Below are 27356 nucleotides of genomic sequence, written 5' to 3'. Positions count from 1 at the left end.
GAAGGAATAAAACACAACCCACACACAGACACACACACACACAGAGCTGGCTCGGCCATCACAAGCACGTAGCTCATTTCAAGGCGATGCCACATATGTTACGAGACAATCTGTCACGCTTTAAAAAGACACAAATATATATTAGATATCTCCTCCTGTGTAATGTGCAAACTCTAAGCAGCTGGCAAGAGGGCAGTGGTGATTTAATGCAAGAAAACTGTGCTTTGCTGAAGGGGCTGGGGACTGGGGAGCTCGGGCTGTAACGAGAAGCCTCTTTGACAAAGGCGCAGAGTGGCATCTTTTCACACAATTATATGTGGGTCACATTAACCTCTGCTGGGCAGGATTCCCCTGAGCTGCCTCTGTCTGCGTGTCTCTGTGAAGAAATCAAAGCAGAGATTCCTTTCTCCTTATCTTTCTTCTTTTTTTTTTTTATTTCACAGTATTGGGTGATGCAGTGAAAGGCTGGAGAGGAAAAAAGGGATTCCCAGCTCGTCACACACTGAACTCCAGAGCAAACTCCACATTCAGGGCCCAGCAGTCCCACTAATGAGAGATGTTAATCAATGGAGGGATCTGAGATTTCAAGCTGAGTCAGTGCACCATAATATCACATATATATTGCTATTTATAGCCAAAGAGACTTCACTAAGTTTCCCTTTCCACACTCATGCCACGGAAACTATTGGAATTTTGCTCTGTGCATGAAGGGACAGATGGGCAGAAGGCAGGCCCACGTTTTTTTCACAGGCTTTGGAAGTACAAATTTTCTCCTGTCAAGTACAACTCGAATTCATAAAGGGAAATTTCATCAAAACCATCATAATTAATTAAATAAAGCAAAAAGTTCTTTACCAAATCATTTGGGTATTCCACTGTTCTGGGTTGGCTTGTTTTTCTTCCCATGTTTGCAGGGAGTTTAATTATCAAACAATTCCATTTCTGGGAGCAGGGTGGCAAACTTGCAATGAGAAAAATTTTTCCCACTTTTAGTGCCTTGAAAGTCTGGTTTTTATAGATTTTTTTTTGGTTTTCCAGGCACATCACCACATTCTTCACGGTACCTCTGGACTCAGCTGGTTTGATGTGGTCTATAACAAATGAACTTTATGTCCCATGGCAAACTGGATTTAAATGACAAGATCTTCTAAATTTGAGAAAGTCACCGTGGCAACCCTGCTTTCATTTGTATTAAAAGGGGCTCTTTCTCAAGGAACTGATTCTGGAAATGAAAGAAACATTCCTTGCAGTGACAACTGATACTCACACTGTCATTCAACTCCAGTCGTTGTGCTCATTCACACATTTGCAGTCCCAGTGGGCTGCAGGGTTCTGAACTTGCAGAACACAGTAGCTGGAAAACCTTTGAAGGAGGCTGGAGACTGGGAGATAAGGACACAAATGGGAAGTGTCTGCCAAGACACCTAAAAGCAAAGATTAAACCCAAGGGTTTTAAAGGTATTTAAGCATTTTTCACGTGGTGAGATCAGTTCCAGATCATGGGCTGATATTAAAGTACACTGGGGCATTCCCAGAACCAGTAATTGCTGCTCACCTTTCACCTTCTGCTGCTCATTTCCCCTCCATGCCAAAGTGCTCTTTCCACTCGTTTGTGCCAGGAAAACTCCGTGTGACCAGGAGCTGAACCAGACAGAGGAACTTTCCTGCTTTAAACAAACAAACAAACAGACAAACAAAAAACCAAACATGTGAAACCTCTTTTTTCCCCCCCTTTCCAAGCCGGATGGCTCCTCCCATTCGGTTCCCAACCACAGGAGTAGCTGTGCCAGCAGAGCAGCAGGAACAAGAGGCCAGGAGACAACAAGTGTCTTAAACCAATGTTACCACCAAGCAATTTGTAATATCAAACCACAGGCTAAATCTCAACTAAAAGCTTTTCGGGTTCAGAGTGAACACCTCTATTAAGATGAATTAAGCAATTCACAGTGTTCAGAGCTGCACTTTCAAATGCAGTTTAAATCTTTGTTTTCAACACTCACCTTTTTGTACCGAAAATGGCCTGACAAACCAGCTAGGAAACCCATTACTTCCAGGTTTCTGCAGAAGAGGGTTTGTGTATATTTTGTTTAATACAAAAGCCTATCTCTGCACTTGCAATCACTGCCACTGTGACTCCATTTCATGCAGAGACACCAGAACTACCTTAAAATTCACTTGTGCAGGTCCTGATAACCATCTAGTCTCAACAGCACAGGCTCAGCATGGACTAATTTGTCCTGACAAGATTATTTGCAAATTAGGTGAGGAGGTCAGACAGCTGCCCTATAACCACATAAAAGTGTAGCCAACACTGGCTCCAAGTTCATACCCTACCTAATTTTTATGTGTTTTTCACAGGGCATTCACTTCATGTGCCCCCTCAGCGCCAGGTTTCACCCACTCTTAGGCCCAGTTTCAGGCAAGGATGTGTTGAAATCCCTTGTTCAGGCTGGATTACAGGTGTGTGCCCACCTCAGCCAGCTGAAAGGTGTGAAATGGAGTCTTCCCTCAGCTGGGAAGACTCCAGTGGTGGTGAGGCAGAAACTGGATCACTGGAATTCAACACATGTAAAACCACCACAGGGGATGGGAGCGGATTTTGCCTCGAATTAACAGGAAGAGTGGTTTCTAGTGGTTTATACCCAGTATGCCTGGGCTGGATGTAAGAGCCTTCCCCATCTGGAGGGCTAAACATCAGATGATGTTATTATGAGAACAGTTTTGGATCACAATCACAGCATCCTCCTCCATTAAGCTGTGCAAAGGGCCTGTCTCTGTGTTGTCATGTGGAGGAATGAGCTGCCTGTCAGTGGAATGAGCAGAGTATGAGGGATTTCCCATGCAAGAGGATCCAAACCCCATGGACTCACATGAACCCGTTCCAGATGTCTCCTCTGTCCTGACACGTGGCATGAGCATTGCCCAAACGACAGGAGGAGCTGGAGGAGGCTTCACACTTGTCTTTAATTCTTTTTTTTTTTTTTTCATAGTCTGTTTGGAAAACACATTGCTGGAGTTTATCCCCTTCTCTGTGTTTTTGGAATCTGGGAAGCACTGACAGAAGGAAGGATGGGCCACAGCACACCCTGTGAAAAAAAAAAACAAGGCACCAAAACATAATGACCCACACAAATAAGAAACTAAATCAAAGCTGTAGAAAAAAGCTTTTTTTTCACCACTTCAGGAACAAGACTTTCTCATAACTTTGTCAAAAATTCTGGTTTTGAGAGTTTCAAAAGGATGTGGGGAAAGGAAAGGTGGTAGGATCCCTGAGAACACCTCATGGCCTCCCCCCATCTCATGTGTCTAACCTGAAACCCAAACTCATTGCTCTGGTGTTAAAATGCCTTGGGGATGGGGCAGTGCCTCAGGCAGGCAGGAGCCATTTATGACAAAATTATTTGTAACCTTTAGAGCAATTCTAAAAGCTTCTTAGGCAAAGGGCTGAATGGGTTTTTGTCTGAGCAAATCTGATGTATAAAGGGGGAGCCCCATCAGCAGGTGACACAACCCAGATGCCACAGTGTCTTGACACTGACTTTACAGCACTCTGGAGAGAGGAAGCAACTTCCCCTTGATCAGGCAACACCCAGGACCTCTCCTGCATCACTGAACACTCCAAAACGCCCCATCCCGCCTGCTCCCCCCAGACAAAATGAAATGTTGTCCCCTAGGCATCATTCATCAAAGCCAGGCCCCGTAATTAATAGCACCATTTGTTCAGGGGATTTCAACAGGTACTGAAATCCAAAGCATCAAAGCATGGACAGCCTCATCCCGGTCTGGCAGATATAAATATGCCAGGAAGGCTTCACGTGACCCAGGAATCATTGTCCCTCTAAAAAAAAGGGGTTTAAAGGTCTTTCAAAGCACTGAGATCTCAGTTCCAGCAGGTATGACCCTAAGGAAGCAGTGTTAGACGAGGGGACTTCATGTCACCTCATGTAAGGGGTTTTGGTCTTTTAGAGCAAGATTTTGGGCTGGAATTATCTTCACAGAAGTGGGAACAGCCACAATTACAACAAATGCCAGAACTCTGAACGTGCAACAAACCTGGAGCAGGGAGGCACAACACAGCCCGGTACGTGCTGCCTTTTCCTTTGGCAACACCTCCCACCACAGCAGCAGGAACCAGGGAGTGGGTGTTGTGAAAAGGTTACTGCCCACCTCAGAAATTCAGCCCAGACTTCACCAAGCCAGGGACACAGGACTGAGCTGGAAACTCTTTCTCCCCCCGCTGCAGCCAGGAGGGCTCAGCCCAGCGCAAGATCTCAGCCTCCCGCTCAAAACTCATCAGCTCCCCCTGCAACAGTTTTTTTGGGGCCCGTGGTTTTTCGGCGGAATTCAGAGAACAAAACCTTGGTTCATTACATCATGGCTGCAGTAATGTCTAGGAACGTTTCACGTTTGATAAAATCTCCCCAGATTACCTTCTGAGAGCCTTGTGGTCGGGTCGCAGGGCTGGGAACGCAGGAATGATGTAAGTAACCACGGAATAGCTCACAGATCAGCTCCTCCCAGGGAAACTTGGGAGAGGCATCACTCCTCCTTCGAGGCAATGGTGCAATTAGCTGAAGTCCAGGAGCTGCTATGCCTAGGGAGGGACAGGAATGGCCTGGAGTTAACACGTGCTCAGCCTCGCTTTGCAGGAATTCTGGGCTCGAGGTTTGCCCCTCCTTATCTATCCCTCGGTGTCACAGTTCCCTCTGGGCATATTATCCCACCTCCTGCCTGTGTGGTTTGGAATCTCTCTGGGGGAAAGAAGGTGAAAGGCCTGTGGGTTTGGATGGTGTGAGACTTTGTTCTTTGTTCTCTTTGGATGGTGTGAGAACAAAGAACCTCCTGGTTCTTTAAAAGGAGGGGAACCCCCTTAAAGTGGGGACTCACACCTGGAGCTTGGCTGTAGGGGTGTCAGAGAGGATGGGCAGGGGGCATCCCTTCCAAAACTTCACAAATCTTACCTCTGATATAAATAAATATAATATGATATAATACAACTACAACAACAACAACAACAACAACAACAACAACAACAACAACAACAACAACAATATAGATAAAAATGGCAAAACGCACCAAAAACTGCCAAGCTACTCGGGAGAACCTGAGGTAAACTTTTCCAAGAAATCATTAGTTTAAAAGGAATCTGTTTCATCCTCGTACATTCCGCCTTCAGGAGACAAACACTTAATTTTGCAATCTATTACTAACTGGCTAAGCCCTGTGCTTTGGTGGAGCACTGTATTGCACTGTATTCTGCCTCTCAGAGACACAGTGGGAACCTCAAATCTTCACATAAAGCTGTGCAGGCAAAATTTGTGTATTTAACAATGCAAGGATGGGCAGGAGGCAACCTTAAAATCCTCACCTCAGGTGACTTCTGCCATGTCACTCCAGTCAAAGACAAACTGAGACACAATAACCAAGAATTCTGATTCCCAGACTGTACTTTTAACCACTCATTCATGCTGCTTCTCATCAGAGCAATGTCACCATGAGACTTTTATTCAGCTGAGAGAACAGATGTGACAGCAGCTCTTTGTTGGGATTGGCCCCTGAGCTTCCCTTGTCACACCATAATTAGCTGATTGTTTTAGTGTAATTTGGGTGTTTCATTTGCAAACATGTTTGGATGGTTAATTCAAAGATAAAGCCCCAAAAGCAGAGAATACAACAGTGTTATAAGCCCTAAGAATAAAATGCTTCTCTTAACTAGGTGGCTCATCTCTTTTACTTGCTTTCTGCTCCAGGCTTAACCAAAGTCTTTATTTTTCAGTCTTGAAACTTAAAGGAGCTGGAGCCTTTGTTCTAAGCACAAGAGCCAAGGACAGTACCTGGCTCAAAGAGCTGACTGCCCAAACCAGGCAACAGGTAAGAAATAAAATCAATACTAACACCACCTCCTCCTCCTCCTCCTTATAAACCAAGAGATGAACCACGAGGAGATGACATGACCTGCCTGGGATCATTTCAGCTGGAACAGAAGTCACAGGCTGGGTAATGGCTCGACCAGAAGACCATCCTTCCTCCTGACCAGGAGCTGGAGGTCTGGACACGAGTAGCCTGGCAAAGGAAGGATTACATGGTTCATATAGCTGATAGATACCCCAGGGCTTTGCCCAAACTACCTCCCTTTCATGCCCTGGCACAGGACCTTTGCCAAAGCAGCTGAACACAAACGCCCCAGCCCGGTGTTGTTCCCAGCAGCCCATCTGCAGGCTCTGGCACTGAATTCCTGGTCGGTGCCTCCCTTTAGAACTGGAATCCAATTTACAAAGCCTTTAATTTTAAACTTTCTCATCACCGACTTAATAAAAGTAAATGACAGGTAATGGTCCCAGAAGCCAGGAACCATTAGGTCTTTCTCAACACTAATAAGGGCTGATCAGACGCTTGCGCGCTCCTTTTCCAGCTCACGGAAACCCGGGTCCCCAAGGACTCTGCAGCCGGGGGGAGAAACAGGAAACCAACCCTCTCACAGGCAAGGCAAAAAGGGAGAGAAAAGGGAGAGGGAAAAAAAAAAGAAAGAGATAAACCCATGTCAATGTGGACACTTAAAACTGGGAACGGGCAGCGGGACGGCTGCGGATAACGCCCGCGCTCCGCTCCGGGTTCATCTGGGGCCCACGTGCTCGCTCCATTTCCCCGGCAGGGCGCTGGGGGCTCTCCGAGGCGCTACAGGCACCGTGGCTGCACAGAGCCATGCAGCAAACCGGCTCTGATTTCTGCCCAAAGGCATCAGTGTCACACCGGTTGAGATGTCAGCTCGGCAGAACGTCAAGGCGGCAGTCACGGTGTGCTGTCACAAAGAGAAATAGATATCATTTCAAACACACAGCTCTGCACAGAGGAGGGAGAGGCAGGAAAGAGAATCCCATAATGCACTTTTTTTGGGGGGGGGTTGGAGAGAGGGTCAAGGAGGCTTAACTCTGCTTTGGCCATTCGAGAGGAGGCAGCAGTAGGGGACAGTCCTTCTCTTCACAGCCAACGTGTCACCAGGCTGGGAGGGTAGGTGGGTACTCCAGAATGGACCCAGTCCTCATCTCTTCTAGACACTTTTGGTTAGAAAAAAAAGCATCTGGAATCAGCCTCCTAAGACTATTTCCTGATTTAAGGAGTTCCTTGGCCAGCACAAAGCTTTACTTTTCACCCCTAGCACAAAGGAGAACAGTGGTAACAAACAGGGCTTCGGTGTTTTTTTGTCCTCCTCAAGTTACAGCTCCACACTTCAGTGATAAAGCAGACTTCCAGCCCAACCTCATTCCTACCCCAACTGTCTGAGTGAAAACCAGGCCTTACAGTCTTCACATCCCAGGTCTAAGGTGATCCTGGCTCCATGTATTGCAGGACACCCTTTCCCAGAGAAGGGTGGCTGTTACACTCAGATTTTCCCCCCCTACAGAAGCCACCAAGGTGACTCAGGCATTACCCACAGACACTCCACCTCATCTACCTCATACCCAGGTGACAGAAAGCAACTGTGGCACTGTCAAGAGTGGAAAACACAAGGACCATACTCTCCTTTTCCACTAGAAAAGAAGGAACATTCTGGGGCAGCTCCTCACTCCTTCCTTTTCTTTTTGTCAGTATTGTCTGGCTTCTGCTTTTGTTTCACTGCTGTTCAGGGTGGCATTACACCTGCTGTGACTCCTCTTTCCCAGACCACACTTCTTCCACACTGATTTTCTATCTTTCCATTTGCCATCCATTTGCACCCTGACAGAGGGAAAAAGAGAAGAGGGGAAAAAGAGAGTTGGAGGGGAAAGAGAAAGGATTTTCCTCTCAGCTCTGCTGGTTTGAACAGATACAGTTTCATGAGATACCTGCCAAGAGTCCTGCCCACAACAACAGTACCACAATATTCCCAGTATCTTCACCTCAGTTTAGGTAACCATATTTCTGTATTTTCAAAGAAACACTTTTCAAGTAACACCTGTAAAGTGTCACAAAAATGCCATCCAAGAGCACATGTATGTTACCAAAAAGAAAGGGGATGGAGTTAATTTTTGAGAGAAACATGATATTTCCAAGAGCTAATTATTCCTTGTTCCATGTAGATCATTCACTCTCTGCCCAGGTGCACAGAGGGAACAGCACCAAGGAGTTTCAGGCTTCACCTTTGAGGGCATCTTTGTGGAAGGCTGGGAGACAACACAGCAAGTTTATCTTGTTACTCCACCACTGGTGTCTGTGCAGCATTTTTGATACTCAGAGTCTGTATCACAGAAAGCCCTGGAGCCTGTTGCAATATAATTAATGTGATAGGAAATCTTGTACTGGAGCACAGCCAGGATTTTCATCACACTCAAGCCTCACTCAGTAACCACTGGACTTTCCATTCCTCCCTCAGCCACCCACCTTATTTGTCTTTGCTTCCCAATTCCTCTGAAGCACCTTTTAAACCCTATTGACATGATTGTTAGCTATGGTAGCATGCAGGAGCTAGGAAGGACTCTATCTGGAGCAAATTCCTTGCCTGCTGGCTCATCTCTAGCCTGAATCAAGGCTCTCTTATCCCTGCATGTGACACCAGCTCATATAGCCTCGAAACCTCGCACTTCCCTATTCCCTTCAGACATTTTTGTACTTAAAGTGGTTCCTCCTTCTTCACTCCTGTTCTTTTCCTCCCAAGTCTGGCTTTCCAAACAAAACTCTTCCAGCTTTTCTGAACGGTGAGAAATCTCCCCAGACCCTTCATTCTCCTGGTTCTGCTCTGCCCTGCACTCTGGATGTCTGTCTGATAATAAGGTGCATACACTGTATATTACAGCTGTAGAAAGAAGTGGGATTTATACATGTGGCCTCTCCCAAGTGCAACACACAGGCCTGGATCCTCTCCCAACATCTGCTCCTAGTCTGCACAAAGGGAATGAAAGATGCTGCAAGGTTTGCAGCTTGTGTAAGAAAGATCTCATGAAGAATTGCAATAGCACAGTCCTGACCCTTGGGAAATGGGTATGGACAGCCTCTTGGAACGAGGTGCAGCCTCTACAGGGATGTTTCTTCTTGTAACACAAGCTTTTTCACCCCACTCTTTACTGGTAAATAGCAAATAGTGTTTGTATTGCTTCTTACTACATCACAATGTTGGACAGATGAAAATACCTGTAGCCTATAACAGATTTGTAAAGAAGTTTGTGCCACATCCATACAATAAACTGAGAGCTGAGTGAAGAAGAGAAGCTGGTGTCTTGGTGTTTGGGGTCACACATTTGCTGAATGAACATCTGAATACTTTCTTATTCTTTTAAAAAATAAGAACTACTATTTTTGCACTATTTATACTTTCTAGTCCCCCCTGGGTTACACTGAGCCATCACCCCAAGCCAAGGGTGTTGGTTTGCTTCATCCAAAATCCTGTCCATAGGAAAATATCAACAAGGCCTTGTTGGTAGTTTTGGTTTAATCCAGCTCCGAGGGGACCCATAACTTTGTCCTCATGGGATTTCAGTGTTTCAGACACTCTCTCCAGGTTGTTGGAGCAGTATCTGTGGTTGGACCTGCATGAACAGTCCAAGCAAAAACCTCACAAACAGTAAATTTGAGATGTCTGAGATGCACAGGAATTCCTGGGTGGGAAGACAGCAATCCTCACCTCCAACATGACCATGCAGGAGCAAACCCAAGGTCAGCAGCACTTTCTTCATAAATATTACTGATCTTTAAAGTAACCATTTCTCAACCAACCTTCAGGTTGGGCATTCCACCTGTCGTGGAAAACACTGATCAAAAAAGGTGTTTCTGTCTTGAATGGAGAAGAGCTGAGTTGCTGTCTTATTCTGCCACCACCTCTTTTTTAGACTAAGGGCAAATTATTCCATTTCCAGGCCTCAGCTCCCTACCTGCAAAAGGGACACAGCAGGTACCAACCTCCTTCTCCCCCTCTGCCCATCCACTGTGTTGTTAATTCAAGTAAGTATCTCACAGGCTGAACTAGCTCAGACCCAGTGCAATGACTTCAGCTGGGGCCTTACAGGAGTGCCAAATTATAAACAGTAAAGAGAGGAGCTGTTTGTCCCAACAAATTGAAAACAAAAGATGAGATTTGGATGTGATTTGGATGAATACATTATAACTCTCACCCTCCATGCCATAACTTCGGGGGAGCTGTGCAGCACATGCACAGCACAGCTGGCTTTGGGGATGGGAAGCCTGGCCCTGAGAGGAGCAGCTTTGCAGGGAATCTTAGCAGCAGGATCTCACTGGTTGTTACAAGCTGTGATCTCCTCTCAGGCTATTATTTTATTAAGGAATAGCACATCTCTTAGCAATCCCCCTTCCTGTTCTCCTCCCGTGACTTTCCTTCTTGAGCTCCCAGGGCTGTTTAATGAGGCAAAGCTTTCAAAGGAGCAGAAGCAAAGCCAGATGGTCCAGCCAAAGGGAGCTTGGAAGAGAAGAAAATTTGGGATGCATATGTCCCCCTGAAACAGGTCTAACTGTGGATGTTGAGGTGCAGGGTCTGAGGCAAGGCCAGGGGTCTGGGCTGCTCCCTGACACAGACCTGCCCAGTCACAGCCACCACAGACACTTTTCCCTTCCACTGGTCTTTTCAAGCCACACAACACTGTCATTGTTCAGATGGCAACTTCACAGCGAAGGCGACCGTCACATCCCTCAGCTGGAATTGGCTGCAGTTCAGGTTTCAAAGCCCAGAGCAAGGTTGGTTTTTTTTTCCCACTGCAGCTTTTCTTCTGGGAGCAGGCTGACAAGCTGAATGGCTCACCCTCCCATGGGCCAGGCCCTAGATAAAATCACCAGTCACCCAGGAGCTTCTCCAGAGCAGCCAAAGGTACTGCAAGGGCAGGCAGAGCAGATGCCCTGCAAATACCAGAAATCATGTGGTGTTTACCAGGACTCTCAGCCCTGTTCCTGCCACTCGGCTGGACCAGCTCCAGGCGTTCAGGGTTCACACTGGACTGACTCCAGATTAAATGACAATGTAATAATTTATGTGTGTCTCCATGCTTTGGTTGTGAACCCTACAATTAAAAGGATACAGGGACACAGTAATTTCCCTGTGAATCAGAGCAGTGGGCCCGTTACATCACACTGCTGAGGGGAAGGTTGACAACACACTCCTCTCCACTCCGGTATTCAGGAAGTTGTTGCTTTAAGAAGGATGACAGAGAAAACCTGAACAGTCAGGAGGAAAGAAGAAGCAAACAGGGAGCTCCTTCTGCAATCCTACTGCTAAAATATTTGCACAGGTCGGCCTCTGAGTGTAACAGCACTGGCGGGATGAGGGAAGGAATGGATGTTCCATTTGAAACGTGATTTCTTACTTTCATTAATTACTCATGTTTCGCTTTGGAAAAGAACCCCCAAAATCTCAATATTCCCTCCACGATTTCATTCTGGGCCCACTGAAATACACTGGAAATGTGTTATACACAACATGACTAGAAAAAGAAGCAACAAATCATTGGAAAAGAAAAAGAACACCTAAATAAAACCTATGGCTTTAACCCAGTCAGGCCCTTCTCTCTAGTACTCCTCTGAAAACAAAAAAGAGAAAATAATTAAATCATTGCGATTTCCTCAACCATTTCCAACAGGAAATGGCATTTATCAATAGGAACCAGACTATCAAAGTGTTTCTGACCAATTCCACATACAACAATTCCTAGAGAGTATCTATGTGAGCTGTGATAATTACGACAAGATTTTTTAAACCAAATTTGTTGCTGTGAGAGAATTCAGTGCTTGGACATGGATTATAAAGCCGTGTGATTCCTACCACTCTGTTTTCACCTTCAGCTTTCAAGATGTTGGCTAAGGACAATTCTTATTTTATTGTCAGCCAAGGACTGAGCTTATTACAGAGGAAACATATGTATCAACAGCATCTGTGGTGAAATTGTGTTTTTATTCTGTCTTGTTTAACTGTTTTCTCTTAGAAAGTCATTACAGGAAAGTAAATGTATCTTTAGTTCATCAGCAAGAAGATGACAAAACATTAAGGATATTTATCTTGTCTAGATGCCATTTAAACTTCTATAAATGTGACCAGAAATTATTCTTACCAGCTCAGGGGAATCCTTTTTTGGGAAGGTTTTCAGCGCTAACAGCTTTTGCCTACATGAAAAATGCTGTGCAGAATTTCTTTCTCAAGGCACCACGATAATCCAGCTGCCAATGCCAACCCCTCTGAGGAATCTGAGAAGGGAAGGAACAAACATGTAAGTGTTTGTGCTGGATGGTGAGCTCTGGGACAGCCGGGAAAGTGGTGCTGTGCTTCTCCCACAGCTATTCTCAACCAGTGACAAGCTATTCCTGGCCTCCAGCAGCAGTGAATTGCTTCCTCCATCCTGGCCCTGCAGTGGCTCAGCTCTTGGCCAGAACACAGAGGTGTGAGGCCACTTTCTGTCTCTCCTCGCCCTTTTCCCACCCAGAAGCTCCCTGGGAGCATTCCCACCTGCCCCAGACACAAGGCTGAGACAATCCTTGCAGGAGTACACTCCTTATTCCAACTCCCTGCAGTGGGTGCTTTGCTGGACTCAGGCTCGTTGGAGCACAGGGAGATATTCCCACATATAATTCCCACCTCCTCCAACACATTAATTTTTACGTTTTCCCAGTCCTTTCAATCCTCTTCAAACAATCAGGTTTTGGTCCTGTTTATGGGTTGGCTGAGGCACTGCCAGGTGTTCACCTGGCTCAGCTCAGCTGGCCTGCTCCATGAATTCCCTTGGCACAGCATCCAGTGGAATGACAAGCTCCTCTGCCGCCTGGAAATGGCTTTCATACCTGACTGGGGGTTGGAAAGGTCCTTATCTCCACACTTCAAAGAGCCTCCTCCCACTTGACAGCTTGGTGTCTCCCCCCTGGACGACGTGAAAATCTTATTCTCAACAGTTTTTAAGCCTTTTGATCTTCATAAAAGCCGGGTCACAGAACATCCTATCCCGGCTGTCCTGAGGAATGCCATAAACCCGGAGCCATTGCCACATCGGGCCCCAGGATCTCTAATCTCACAGGATTTATGAGCTCACATTTTCTTTGAAGGGGCACAGCCCACTTTAAAATCGCAGCTATCATTACACATGCCTGGGATTTACATCAATAAAGGAGGAATAAAACCCATAATCTACTGATTTTTCTCCCACCAGTCCAAGTTTTTAGTCATTTGCATTTATGCAGATGAGGGAATTTCCAGCCAGCTCCATTCTCTGGGCAGTGCTGCACATGCCAGTACCACAAATATTGTATTGCAAACATTGTGGGGGAGGAATTTAATCTAAATACAGATAGTGCCTAATCATCCAGTGTCTTTAAAATAAGTGCCTGGATCCATTTCTTCGAGTAACCTTTTCTAAGGCTGTTAAAGTGCAGGGCATGAGCTTATGGATGATGTAAGAAACTGATATTAAGAAAATTCTTACATTTAAGAAAGGCAGAAGATCAAAAGCAGAACGAGAAGGATTTATTTCTACACACTATTACTGCATCTTCTTTTATCTGTCTCTGTGTCAGTATTTCTGAAGGTGCTTGTCATCACCTTGTTATCTCAGGGTCTGATCTCCATCCAGAGCACTGAACCCACTGAGGGCCCTCCCAGCTTCCCCAGTGACATTCAGAGCCAACATCAACCCTGGACTGATCCCAGCCTTGCCAGGTCTGGCCTCAGCACCAGGCACATTATCAGAGCTATCTCCAAACTTATCTGTCTGCCTTTCCTAAAGTCAGCCAAGACACAGACAAAAAGGTAACATCTCCGAAACTCAAGACTGAAGAATTCACGTGGCACATCGAAGGAATGTGCCACAGATATAAAATCAGTGTTGCAAGATCTCTAACAAGCAACGGGTCTGTCACCAAGGCAGTATTTCTACTAATCCTAGAAGAACTAAAAAATATGCTTTTTCTTTCCCAGCTAGCATTGTATTCCAGCATAGACAGAATAAAGTCAAAAATTGTTTATGTAGCTCTATTTTGAGATGTGGGAAAGCAAGCAAATATCCCTCCTTTTCTGGCTCTGTCACCCATGCAAGATGTGAAATACTTGTCTGTGAGAATAGGAAGATGAAGCTGTGCCTCCCTGATTCCCCAAAGGAACAGGGAATTATGAAAACTCGTGGCATTTTTACTATTTCAGTCAAGCACAACACAGATCTTCCTTTTACAAACTCTGTCAGGGAGTGAGTTCCCTCCTTCCCACTTGATCAATAGAGACAGAAGGGTTGACTGAATTTGTGATGATGCTTCACATTTCATGGAGTATTCCCCTTCCCTCATCCACAAAGTGACAACAAGCCAGCACATCCCAAGTCACAGGGCAAAAGATCTATTGGAATCACTTTGCTTCACAAAATATGGGAGAAATATTTCCAGTATCATTAAATTTCTCATTTGTCCAGCGCATTTGTCCAGATCATAAAATCACATCAGGGAAAACAACAGCAAATCAACACAAAAATCAAACAGGAAGGGAGGAAGGAAAGACTGACAAAATTAACACTACCTAAGAATTAAGACTACCCAAGATGTCAAGTCTGACAGGTTCCTTTTCTTATCCTTTGGAGGGTGGGTTAAGGCAAGGAAGGAAATTTTGTACACGGTGCAAAGACAGATGGGGAAGGGAAATGAAAAAAAAAACCACAGGGAAGAGAAAAAAAAAAATCACAGGGCCTAGGGGATGACGACAGAGAAGAAACATAAAAAGGGTATTCCCTCCCCAGTTGTCAGAGACACGAAGGCACCTGGTACAACCTTCATCGATGAAGGCTCAGATCCGTGTCATCAGGAGACAGCTCCCCGGGTTGGAGCCCTGATTTATGGCTTTCGGATTGCCAGCTGTGACATAATTCACTGGGCAGCAAGACTGAGGTCAATACACGTTTAAGTAGAAAGGTTTTTCGTAAGCCTGTGGGGTCAATCAGGAAAAGCTGCCCTTTGTTGGAGGGGAGAGGGGAGAACGGATGGGCTGCCAGGGGGAGGAGAAGGGACAAAGTCAATTCCCGTTAAGTAACTAAGACCATTTTATCACTAAACAGCAGTTTAGAAACAAAGCACATCCTGGAGTGTGGGAGCCAAATGATTTATCCTTTGGAGAGAACCACTGTACCAAGTTCTCCTGGCTCTTCTTCCCCATTACCCTCCAAGCAACTTCCTCCCAAATTCACTGAGAGAACTGGGATTGTTCAGCCTGGAGAAGAGAAGGCTCTGGGGAGACCTTATAGCAGCCTTCCAGTACCTAAAAGGGCTCCAGGAGAGCTGGGAAGGGGCTTTGGACAAGGGCCTGGACTGATAGGACAAGGGGGAATGGCCAAAGGGAGAGGACAGGGTTGGATGGGACATTGGGAAGGAATTGTTGGATGGGAGGGTGGGGAGGCCCTGGCACAGGTTGCCCAGAGAAGCTGTGGCTGCCCCTGGATCCCTGGAAGTGTCCAAGGCCAGGTTGGACAGGGCTTGGAGCAACCTGGGCTGGTGGAAGGTGTCCCTGCCCGTGGCAGGGGAGTGGAACTGGATGAACTTCAAGGTCCCTTCCAACCCAACTCATTCTGTGATTCTGTGATTCAAATTCTTCTTTCAGAGACAGAAGATACACAATTTGAAAAGACTCTTAAACCACCTGGAGAGAGTTCAGTCCAATTAATCTAAAGACTCTGTGTTCAAGGAAAGCAAGAGACTGGCCCTGCCCGTGCCCCATCATGGCTTCAGCATCTGGTCTAACTCAAAAGGTAAGACCTTGCAGAAACTGAAGTTCCCAGTTTTATTTACACCTACCTTGCGGCTGCTGTGGTGTCATTTACTGTAGGACAAAATACATACTTACTAACCATCTGCATATTCATATTAAGACTCCTTGGGGAATGTTCTAGGGGAAAAAAATGGCATTTAACTCAACTGACACAGACAAGCTGGTGTTCAGTCCCTGAAGGCCCTTAACACCCCCCAGTGCAGACAGGATTAATGAAATATTCCCCAGCAAAGCCCCAAACCTGCAGTGCATGTTTCTGACCTGAGCAGGTCCACATGTAAGAGAAGACAACTGGTCTCTGTGATCAGTCCCTAACTCCTCAGAAAACTGGCTCTAGCAGCTCGACTTCAAGATGCCAAAATGAGATCTCAGTTATTAAAGCCAGACTTAGAGGAGACTGAACTGGAGCCTCTCCTCTTCTGCCTCCACCACCCCAGAGCAGCTGAACCCTTTACTTAACCTGAAAAACTTCCACAGAAATGGGGCATGGAATACAGAGGGATACAGAAGATGTCTTGTTTTAAGCAAGGAGGGTGGGACTGGCTGCCAAGGGTGAGTAGGTAGTTTGGACAGCTTCTCCTCCTTGTCTGGAAAAAACAACAGTGAGGAGAGTGGGGAGACCAAGATAATCCAGCTCAAAGAGTTCATGGCATGACTACAAGAAAACACTTACTGAGAAAGGAAATACGGAAATCCATCTTCTTGTAGGCTGCCTACGGACAGGCCTGGCAGCTGGAACCAGGCTCTTGGTAAGGTCTAGCTGGCCTGACAGTAAAGCTGCTCTCCAGCCAAGCAGGCCTGGAAAGCTGAGTTACTCACCAGGGTTGGACCAGGGCTGTCCCAGGGAGCGTGGATGGGGCCATCCAGCCCAGCTTGGTTTGGCACAAGGAGGTGGCTGCACGAACAGAGGTCAGAGTGAGATCCAAAACTGAGCCTGTTGCTGCCACCAGGGAAGATGACACGGCTCCAAAGAGGAAGACCACCACAGGCAGGGCTAACAGATTTAACTTGGCTTTCTAGGCCCAGGGCATCACTGCTGGCAGTGCTGGTGCACCCAAAGAAGGCACTAAAGGGGAAGTCCAGGTTTTACTTACGAGCACAAAAGTGTATTATGACTTTCCAGTCCTAACACAAGCCCTCTGACTCACCACACAAGCTGGTTACTGCTCATCCTGCTTCAAATTAACTTTCCCTCCAGCAAACCTCCCCAGTGTTGCATTAACTTCTTTTCTTTCTTGGGCTGCTTCAATCCATCTCTTTACAGTACAGAACTGACCTTTTTTTCCATACTTTGAGGGTTGTCTGCTGTGTGCAGGACTTTGGAGCCTCCTCCAGAACCCCCCCCCTTGCTGCCTACAGTCCTGGAGGCCTCTACAGATGTTTCCTGGGGTGCTTCCATTCCTACCCCAGATAGCTGGGTCATTTCTGTAACACATTAGTGCGGAAGCAACACTTTTATAAAACCATTCAGCACATTAAAGAAAAATATCATCCATTTCAGACCTAAGTTCTCCTGAGAAACAGGAATGGGTTGTCGGCTCAGCCTCTGCTTTGAATAACTGAAATGTAAAGTAGCATATGGGGGTTACAAACATTTGCTTTCAGCGTGGGACTCTGGAATCCAGCCTCTTGTAAATCCAGGATTGGAGATCAGATGCAGCTACCAGCTCTGGGCTGGGCACTGCCTTCACAGAGCATTTAGGCCAGACTTGAGCAGCTCAGCTGCAAGGTGCACACAGGCTTCAAGTGTTTTCCTCATTATTATTGCAGAGGCCGTAAGTGGCAAAGGCAGCTCATGTTTTCTCCTGGTTTCTAACTTGCGGGAAAGCTCGTTATCAGCGGGGCATCCTTGAAACAGCAACCGAGAGCATTAACTTTTAATATTTAATGTATTCCTCGGGCTCTGGGAGAGCAATGTGAGAAATATCCCGTAAAAATCTATTAGTGTTAATAAAATACCACCCAACAGGTTGTCCATTATCAGCAATTAAAGTTTTCAAAGCAGGTCAGATAACTCCCCGGAATGATTTGTGTGGCCTTTACATCCGCTCTTCCCCTTCTTCCATTTTTTTTTTCCTTTATTAAACTTTCTCTACTCTTTTTCCCCCCCCCTCCCTCCCACAGCCCAGTCTGAGCCCTAACCAGTGAATTATAGCACTAATGAGGTGTTTATACTCTCTGCCCATCAATCACAGATGTGTGTGAGTGAAAGCGCCAGCCGATAGTCGGGAAGTGCTGCAGCCTTTGCTGCAGCCAAAGGAATATTAGACTGTAGTTAGATAAATCCCCTGCTCTTTCCCTTTGTTGCTCTTAGCCCCAGGGCAGGAGCAAACACACTCCATCTGATTTTCTACCTGGCATCAAAATGGGGACATCCTTGTAGTTCATGTGTGTAACCTCTGTCCTCTCATTTGTCTCACTTCACCCCTTAACCACAGCAATGCGTCCCTGGAATGTGATATCCCTAACAACCAAAGGAGCAGCTAATACAGGGTGCCATCAAACAAGGTAAGAGCTGCCCCCCGTCCTCCTATTTCTATGCTTTTCTCAGCTTTTCCTTGTCTGTGAGCTCCCAGAACACAGACCACATGGATGGGGGCAGCCTGAAGGATCAGCCCTGAGATTATAATTAGAAATTAGTTAATTTATACTTGTTCCATGGCTTAAAACAAAACAAAACCAAGACTTGGATTTTTAGCAGTGAGGCTTTGGCTTTCTCCCTGCTAATGAATTCATCTTAAAAGAAAATCAAAATGAACTCCAAATGAATAAACACCCATGTTTATGGAGACCTCAAAGAGCTTTACACCTACACAAACCCAATCATTAAATGAGGTCTCTGTGGTCTCCATTTAGCATAAACTGGGAGAGAGTGGGGTACATTCAGGTGTGATGCTCACAAAGAACCCCTCGGGGCACGTTTCCTGCAGCCTCACAGTTCCTGGGAAAAAGACAAGAGCTCCTGGCTGGTGACCCCAGCAGCACTGACAGCAGTGGGAAATCTCCTGGGAGATCTTTAAGAAAGGGAGTTAGGAGCAAAGACAAGGAGCTAAGGGGACTCAGCCATAGTTGGAGAGGCTAAAATCCTCTTCCAAAGCAGCTGCTTCTCTTCTACTTTGAGGGCAGGATCGTTGCCAACTGGAGCACCCCAGATGTGTCCAAGGCCGAGTGTGCACCACCGGCAGGCTCCTGCCCGAGGGGCTCTGGTTTTACCCTTACCTCAGCACATACTGGGGTGGAGCAGGCAGCTTTTCCTCATCCTGTTGAACCATTAGTGTGTGGGGCTTCTGTATTATTCTTAAAGAAAATTATGTTTTTACTCGAATGTGGTTGATCCCTGCGGTGCTTTTTGGAGCAGCATCCCCACTCCCCTTGGTTGTTTCAAAAAATTGTGACCAGACCTCCCATCTTCCCCCCATTCCCACCTTATTTATCTCCTCTGCAACTCACAGGATCCTGTTCTAACTGTTTCTCGTCTCTGGTTCATGTTCTGTTCCTGTAAATGAAGCTCTCCCTGTGTTCTGCTCCCTCCCCACATGCTCAGATGCCCACCCTTTAGGTCTCTCCCTTTAGGCTGATCATCCACTGCCACATTGCCCTTGGGAAAACAGCAGCCCCTGGGATGCCATTTCCCTTCCTTTGCGACAGGAGATTCCTTGTCTTTTCCCAGGTTCATGCCTAGGGCACAGATTTTTAACTCATCCATCTGTACCTCCCCCCCCTCCAGTTTTGTGAGGAAGCTACAGGTCCTTGTGCAGCCCATTCCCACCTGCTGACAAAATTCACATTCTCCTCCTTAAACACTGCTCATGAACCCCTTCACAGTTATCCGTGGATCCCCTCAGCCTGATGGTAGAAGAACCTGATGACATTTTCCAGTGGAAACAAAAGCCTTTTGTCAGCCCAACTACTGGGTCAGGTCCTGATGGGAACCTGCCACAGACTCTGGAGGGACAGATGGGGACAGTTCACCCTCTGGCAACATCGATAAGGGGCAAAGACAACAATCACCCTGTGGCCACACTGCTTTGGGAACTCAGGCAAACACATCTGAAGGTTGCTCGGGGTGCCTTGTCCTCCCACTCTGTCTGCTGGGGAGAGATTTGAATGTCTTGGTAGGAGGAGGGATGAGAAGGGGAGAGAGGGAGACAAACAGGCACTGGGTTTGTGGTGAGCGGCAGGGAGGGGGGACTTGGCAGCTCTTCATAGCAGAGCAGGAAGCCTTAATACTTGGAGCCAGTTGAGTAACCTCACTGGTGACATCCCATTGCAGGCACCAGTGCTCTCACACAGGAGAAAAACAGAGGGACAGAAAGAAACAGAAGCTGAGAGAAGATGGCACAAACAATCCCCACAACACAGGGATGAAGGGACACCGTGCTCCATGATATCCATGAACACGGGAGGAGCACTAGGAGGGGAGAGCAGACTCACTGCCCTGGTGCATCTCATAGACTCTGTGCCTGTTCTGAGGGGTTATGTTTCTATTTAAGCACCAAAACAAGTGGCTGGGTTTTCTCAAGAACTTGGCATGTTGGGAAAATGTGGCTTTGAGTGTCCCGAGGGTGATCTGTAAATCAGGGGGTAGGTGTGCTGTGCTGTCTCAGGCCTGAATCATTCCCACTGGTGACAGACCCCTACAGCTCCCTGACTCACATCCCCAGGATTCCTCCCTACGGAAACCAGAGCGTGGGAGGGGAGGACACAGAAATGGTGCAGAGCCACATCTCACAGCTGGGAAGAGAGGAGATGGTCCTTGACACGAGAGTTCGGAACACTGAATATCCCACAGTTCAGCTAAAGCCCCAGGGAGCTGCTGGGTGAGAAGTTCCCTAAGAACTCAAGTTCTTATAGATCTCATCCTCTTCTGAAATCCCAGGCAACCACAGGACAGGGATACCCTACTTCACCATGGCCATGAACAAGGCAATCTCTGTGCAGACACCTCCTGTGTTCTTTTTGTTGCCAGAACTGAGGACTCAAAATCCCATTTGCCACTGAAATATTTTAAATATCTCTTGTACCCCCTTTGTCCTGTGCACAAATTAATATTTACTGTTAAATTTATACCTTAGCAGAGCTTAGCAAATAATTTCCTTCCATCACAGAAACTGCCTCTGAAGAGGAATAAAGCAACCACTTAACAACACAACAACTTCTAGAGAGGAAAGATATACATCTGGTGATGCCCATGAATGTTCTGAGACCATCTGGGCAAGCACATGTGAGAGGGACAGCCCAAAGCTCCTCTGGTGAATCTCACTGTCCCCAGCTACCACCCCACCTTGCAGCAGGGTCAGCAGAGCAGAATGTGCCTCCATGCACACGACAGAGCCTGGGGGAGAGGGGGAGAGCGTGGGCAGCACAGTGGTTTATGGGTAGGAATTCCTTGTTTAGGACAGTGCTGGGAGTCAGCTGAAAATCATTAAGTTTGGCCACTTGAGTGCTTTGGAAATCCGTGTCCCAGCCATGAGTCTGAGGCAGCCCCGCTGCAGGATGAGTCATGTGGGGAACATGCCAGGGCCACGCACGGATGGACCCACACACCAGAACCAGCTGAGTAAGGTGTAAAACAAAGCAAAACCCTAATTAAGGACACCCTTAAATGTGACACCGGCACTGTTACATTGCACATCGTTTCTCCTTGCACTGTGGCCAGGATGGCAAAACATGCACCCTCCAAAGTCAACAAAGGCTTCCTGGACAATGCCCAAGATTCCGTGTGCTGGGCTGGCTCCAGCAGTGCGAGGCAGGAAGGACCAGATCACAGCCAAAGGTTGTGTTGCCACAAGAGTGGATAAGCATGGAGCCAGCCTGAGCAAGCTGAGGGAAAGGCATTGATCCTACCCTGCCAATACAGCCACTGTGAGACCCACTGGATTTCCTCTGCCTGTAGGATTACATGGAAATAAGAGCCAGAATGGGAGCAGGGAGAAGAGAATGAGGAGGAAATCACACCCCATAATTTTAAGCCTCTAAAAGGTAGGGGTTCAGTCCAAACTAATTGTTTAAGTTCACTTTATATTCAATGAGAAAGAAACTCCTTGCCAGGATGGAATTTCTCTCATCTTAAATTAGGTGGGATATATGTTCTTACTGTTCTCTGTTATGAAGAAGAGAAACCTGGACAATTAGTTTAGTCTGGATACATTGCTTAAGAAGGCTAAAATTAGGTGAGATGAATCCTACCCTAAATGTCCTATCCAGGTGAATGTGACTCGTGTGTGACAGAGCCAGGAGTTCAGCTTTGCTCCCTTATGCCCTGACACATCATCTGCTGTTTTCACCACCTTTCCTCCAGTTGATCATCACCCAACCCCTTGAGATATCAAGGCAATTCCTTCCATGAGGATGCCAGAAGGTGGCAAATTCTAACTTGCAGGAATAAAGGCAGGAATTCGGGGAACACAGGGGTGAGAGGTGGTTGGCATCACAGTTAGTTCAAACATCTCATGCCATTTGTATGGACAATTTCTCTTTAAACTGCCTATTTGTCCTGTTTCTAAGCTGAATGAATTAGTGGGCCCTGGCCTTTCTCCCAGAGTAGCTGAGTTTTCTTCCAGCTTCCTCTCGTAATGGAAATCCTTCTTTCCTTCACCTTCCCTTGCTCTCTGCTCGCCCAGCACACAGAGCCCCGCGTTGAGCCGAGCTCAGCCATTCTGTGATGGAAAACGAAGGCAGCTGCCAACACACAGGGCTGCCTTCAGTCCCTGAGTGCAAAGGAGGTGCAATTCACCCCCTCTGTGCCAGGTTACACCAACTCTGCTATCCATGACATCCCTGGCCCCGCTCAACAGCTCCAAGCAAACTGCACAGACTTGCGCTGATACAATTAGCCCGCCTCAGTCCTGGAAAAGGAGAGCCCCTGAAAAACCACGCTGAATCCTGCCTCTTCCAAATCCTCACAGCTTCTTTCTTTTCCTCCTTCCTTCGTTTTTATTTCTGTAATTATTTCTCCCCCTTCTTTCCCCCCCCCCCACCCTCTTCCCCCCATTAACGGGGGGAAAAACACAAGAGAGAAAACACGGGCAGCCAAAAGCTCATTAACATACTTGACCTTTCTGAGGAAAATTAATTCCAAATTCGCACATACCGGCTGTGTTGCTTGGTTTTGTCAAAACGGTGGCATCATTAGAGAGGAGACGAGATGGCTCAAGGGGACGGGGTGTCTGCCACCTCAGTGGAACTTGCACCGAGTTACTGAGTGCTGGCACAAATAAAGCAATGACATGGGCCATTCTGTCAGCTTTTCACATGAAATTAATCTTCGTTTCGTTGGCTGTGTAAATTTTTATCACCACGGAGTGGGGGGTGATGAATATACCGAAGCATCCTGACAGCTATGGCCTGAAAACTCGAGATTGCCTCAGCATCTCGGTGGCGGTGGGGCTGGAGTGGAGCCCCTTCCCCGTGTGTGTGCACACGGGTGGGTGTGCTCCTGGGAGCCACTCTGACACTCTCCCCCAACTCCCACGTGCTGTGGCCTGGGAAATGCTTGAGGTTTGGATTTCCTGGCTCCAGGGCGATGGCAAACAAATTACTGCTTCTCTTGTGCTCCCCCCCTCCAGCCCCAGCCCAAAAGCTGGTTTGGATCCCGGCATGCTTTGCCGGGGCTGGCAGGATTTCCTGGCTGATGAGCAAAAAAAGAGCAGCTCTGCTTTCTCCTGTGGCTCTGGAGCTCATTGTTGGTGCTGTTTTTGAGGTGTGTGTCACGTTGCAGTCCAGGTAGGGACGTGACATTGTTTGCTGCTAGCAAGGATGTGAGAATAACACACAGCACATGCACCTCCTGCCCCAGACAGCTCCGACACAAACACCCCCGTGTTCATCAGCAGCTGCACCAACACAGATGTGTGACCAGGCTCTGCTCTCCCACATACTCACCCCTGCCAACAGCAGGATAACCCACCCCACACCCAGATCCACACGCAAAACCAGCAACCTGGGAACCTGCAGGGTCACAGATTTTCACTTTGTGCTCTGTATCTGAGACAAAGGAGAGATTTAACCCTTTAGTCCCTACAGAGAAGCAACACAAATTACATAGAATCACAGAGTGCTTTGGGTTAAAGCTCATCTTGTTCCAGTTCCCCTGCCAGAGGCAGGGATACCTTCCACTGGAGAAGGATTTCATACAGAAACTTGTCTCCCAAGCATTCTGGCTGCTACTGGCCAGACCCAAATCCTCAGGGACTGGCTGGGCAGAGTGACCAGGCCCCTGGCCATTATCACACATGTGGCACTTGGCACCACTCGCTAGTCAAGGGCATCGACTGCTCTTTTCAGAGCAGCAGACAGCTCAGCCAAACCCAGTCACCCCCCTGCACTCAAACTGTCACTCAGAGGCAACATGCTCATGGAATTGTGTTGCTTATACTTTTGGCTTCAGCAGGAAAATCTGGACTTGGCCCCTGAATGTAAAAGCATGTGTCACTTCCTGAATTGGCCAGGGTTTGTTCTGTCCTAAAATGCACCCGTGTGATGGTTTGGAGGAACTGTGCAAAATGACAGAGGCACATCCTGACATAGGTGGACACAGCCTGCAACCCTGCCCATGAACATGGACAGCATTTTCAGCCCAGAGAAGACAAGGCTCTGGGAAGACCTTATAGCAGCCTTCCAGTACCTAAAGGGGGCCTACAAGAAGGCTGGAGAGAGACTTTTTACAAGGGGTTGGAATGACAGGACAAAGGGGAAAGACTTCCTACTGCCAGAGGGCAGGGTTAGATGGGATACTGGGAAGGAATTCTTCCCTGTGAGGGTGGTGGGGCCCTGGCACAGGTTGCCCAGAGAAGCTGTGGCTGCCCCTGGATCCCTGGAAGTGTCCAAGGCCAGGTTGGACAGGGCTTGGAGCAACCTGGGCTGGTGGAAGCTGTCCCTGCCCATGGCAGGGGGTGGAACTGGATCAACTTCCAACCCAAAACAGTCTGTGATTCTATGAACATCTCCCTGGCACTGCCTGAGTGGAAGGATGTCCACACCAAACAAGAAATCCCTCCTCACATGTGCATGATGTCCTCAGACACTTCCCACTGAGGGTGCACACGGGAACATGAACTGAGAGGGGTGTTCACATTTGTGTGAATTTAAAGACAGTTCATAAATAATTGTTACTGAAGTCTTACAAGTAAGCATCTTTGGAAATATATAATAGATCTCAACTGCTATTTTCTATTAGTATATTATCAATCTTAAGTCATTCCAGCAAATACTGGTCTTGAGCAAACCCCAAATCAGTCTCCCTGACTCCGAGCCTTAAGTAGGTAAAACAGATGTGCATAAATACAAATCCACACCTGTCCATGACTGAAAGCATTCCCAGGTCACCATTCCATGATCTGCTGGTTAACCACCAGTACAACACGTACTTCTGCACACTGGTGGTCCCTGCACTGCACTGAGTAAAACACTCAAAGCCATTTCAGGCTGCTGTGCTTACCTCAGCCATGGCTGTGCTTCCTGCTTTTTGGGGACAGACAAGAGTCTTTAGCCTTTAGCTTCTTCAGCAGTGGTGGAGAGTTCCTGGATAAAGCCATCTTCTCACCAGCAGGCTGATTTATGGCAAAGAAAAAGAAATAAATCATAAAAATGTGGTGAAGATAAGAACTACAATGAGAAAGAAACACCTCCCCAAAAACTACACCCTGCTCCAGGTTTTCTCCTGGTTTGAAACCGAGCTGACTGTGACAGTCACAAGGTCACATCACTTAATGCCCACCTGGCAGGTGTTTGGATTGCACCACAGTTACTGTTATGTGAAATCAGCCTCACAAACAGAACACAACCTGACACTGGGGGAATTTTTTAGCCTCATATTTTAGTCACCACAATACCAGATTAGCCAGATTTGGGTTATCCAACAGCATTTGCAAAATTTAGCAAATACTTTTGACTGAAAAGAAATGAGAAAAGGCTGGAAAAAGTGAAAGATTCATTTAGATTTTTTTTCTCAAAATGAAAACTTGAAGTTGTATTTCCGTTTTTCCCATTCACTTGAAGGGCTCTGCTCAGGATTCCCTTGTGCTTTAAGCTGGAAAGTGTATGAACAGGGGATCTCCCAACTGGGGTCTGAAAACAAGCTGAAAAAAAATACCCTTCCCCTTCAGCACATGCCTCACAAGGTAACAGGTAGGTAGGAGCCTCCAGGGAGTCTGAGGTTCTTCCCCAAATTAACTACTTCAAGATTTTAAACCTGTGATTTGGGCAGTTATGGTTGCGACCAGTGTGGACACTGGACATGGGGAAAGGAGGATTTCAAATGGCTGAATCCCTCCAAATACAGGAAAGGGAAAATGTTCAGTGGATCTCCAAGGCCAAAACAAAAAAAGAGGAGCAAAAATGGTCACATCAAAGAAATATGAGATGTGCAGGAGATCTGGCAGGTCATCTGATCCATCCTGTTCTCCCAAAGCTGGATCAGCTGCTGTGATCTCCTGGAGAGGGTCCTGGAACTGTTTGAGGTCTCAGATCCATTAAATCTGAGCCCAGACAGGTAAGAAGCAAAGCTCGGTGTTTGGAGTTTGTATTGAGTATTTTGTTATCCCTCCAATTCCAGCCAAGAGCATGTGGACACCCAGCTCACCTGGCAGCAAGGAAAGCTCACAGCACACTCACCTGTGCCAACAGGTCGAGGGAAACTGTTATTCCTCTGTGAGCTGTTAGATCCCATCTGGTGTATTCCCAGTTGTAAGCTCCCAAGTACCAGGAAGATGCTGATAAACCTGAACAAATGCAACAGGGAGCCACCAAGAAGACAGTCAAGGGGCTGGATTTATGGAGATAAGGTAAAAGAAGGGAGTTTGTCCACCCTGTTCAAGTTTTAGGGGCAGTTAATTGCAGCCTTCTTGATCATGTGGCATGTACAGGGAGACAGACCCAGGCTCTTTGCTCAGGTGTGTGGCAGGGGGGTCAGAGACACATTAAGGGTCAAAAAAAGGAGAAACATTGAAGGAGTGAAGGTTCTGCCTGGGTCTAAGTAAAAAAAAAAAAAAAAAAAAAAGGCTATCACATCTCTGACTCAGGAGGTTTTAAACATCTGACTGGACAGAGCCCTGAGCAACCTTTTCTGAACTCAGTGTGAGCCTGCTTGGAACAGTGGTTGGATTAAACCTCAAGAGGTCCCTTCAGTTTGCTCATCTCTCCCTCCAAATTCTGCAGCACCTTTGCAGGCTGTGTAGATGCACCTATATCTGTGCATGCAGGAGAGGGGTGCACGTGCTCTGGGGCACTGATGCACCCGCACGAAGAGCAGCTTGGGGGTTGCAGGGGGTGACGATCACGCGCGCTCAGAGAATTTCTGCCTCTACGTGCTCACGCAAGGACAACAAAGGGAAGGTATTTGTGCCTCTGTAAACAAGTGTTTGTGTCTGTGCTCACACATCAGGGAAACTGCTGCATGAGGGAACGTGTGTCTGCCCACACACGTGAGCTCAGGAGAGGGAGAGGCTGTTTCCAGCTGCGTGGAGTCCACAGAGGAGATCTCCCAGGAAAGCTGCACTAACAATCCTTCTCCCTCTTGCCAGCCCTTTGTGGCTTGTTGAAGTAATGTAGTTTCTGAGGGGGGAAGTCTTATATCTTGAGACAAACCACATACCTCCAGGGTGTGCATCCAGCCTGGAAGAGAGTGGAAGTGAGACAAGAGAACAGTCCAAGTCTC

The 27356-nt window shown here is 47.1% G+C and overlaps 1 long non-coding RNA gene across 1 annotated transcript in view; it reads right to left on the bottom strand.

Moving 5' to 3' along the window:
* The window catches only part of LOC113955709, a 29614-nt gene extending 3199 nt beyond the window's left edge, over positions 1 to 26415 (bottom strand). Inside the window, exons 1-9 of the long non-coding RNA XR_003530634.1 lie at positions 26315 to 26415; positions 25140 to 25251; positions 16977 to 17125; positions 16520 to 16595; positions 12024 to 12156; positions 5956 to 6799; positions 4431 to 4594; positions 2871 to 3086; positions 1556 to 1664 (exon numbers count right to left, since the gene is read on the bottom strand). This is a non-coding gene — a long non-coding RNA (uncharacterized LOC113955709). The remainder of the gene's footprint in view (positions 1 to 1555; positions 1665 to 2870; positions 3087 to 4430; positions 4595 to 5955; positions 6800 to 12023; positions 12157 to 16519; positions 16596 to 16976; positions 17126 to 25139; positions 25252 to 26314) is intronic.
* Positions 26416 to 27356: the final 941 nt, after the last annotated feature.

Source organism: Corapipo altera, unplaced genomic scaffold, assembly GCF_003945725.1.
Source record: "Corapipo altera isolate COAL_440 unplaced genomic scaffold, ASM394572v1 150, whole genome shotgun sequence".
Taxonomy (NCBI): Eukaryota; Metazoa; Chordata; class Aves; order Passeriformes; family Pipridae; genus Corapipo; species Corapipo altera.
This window is presented reverse-complemented; position numbering and strand designations above follow the sequence as displayed.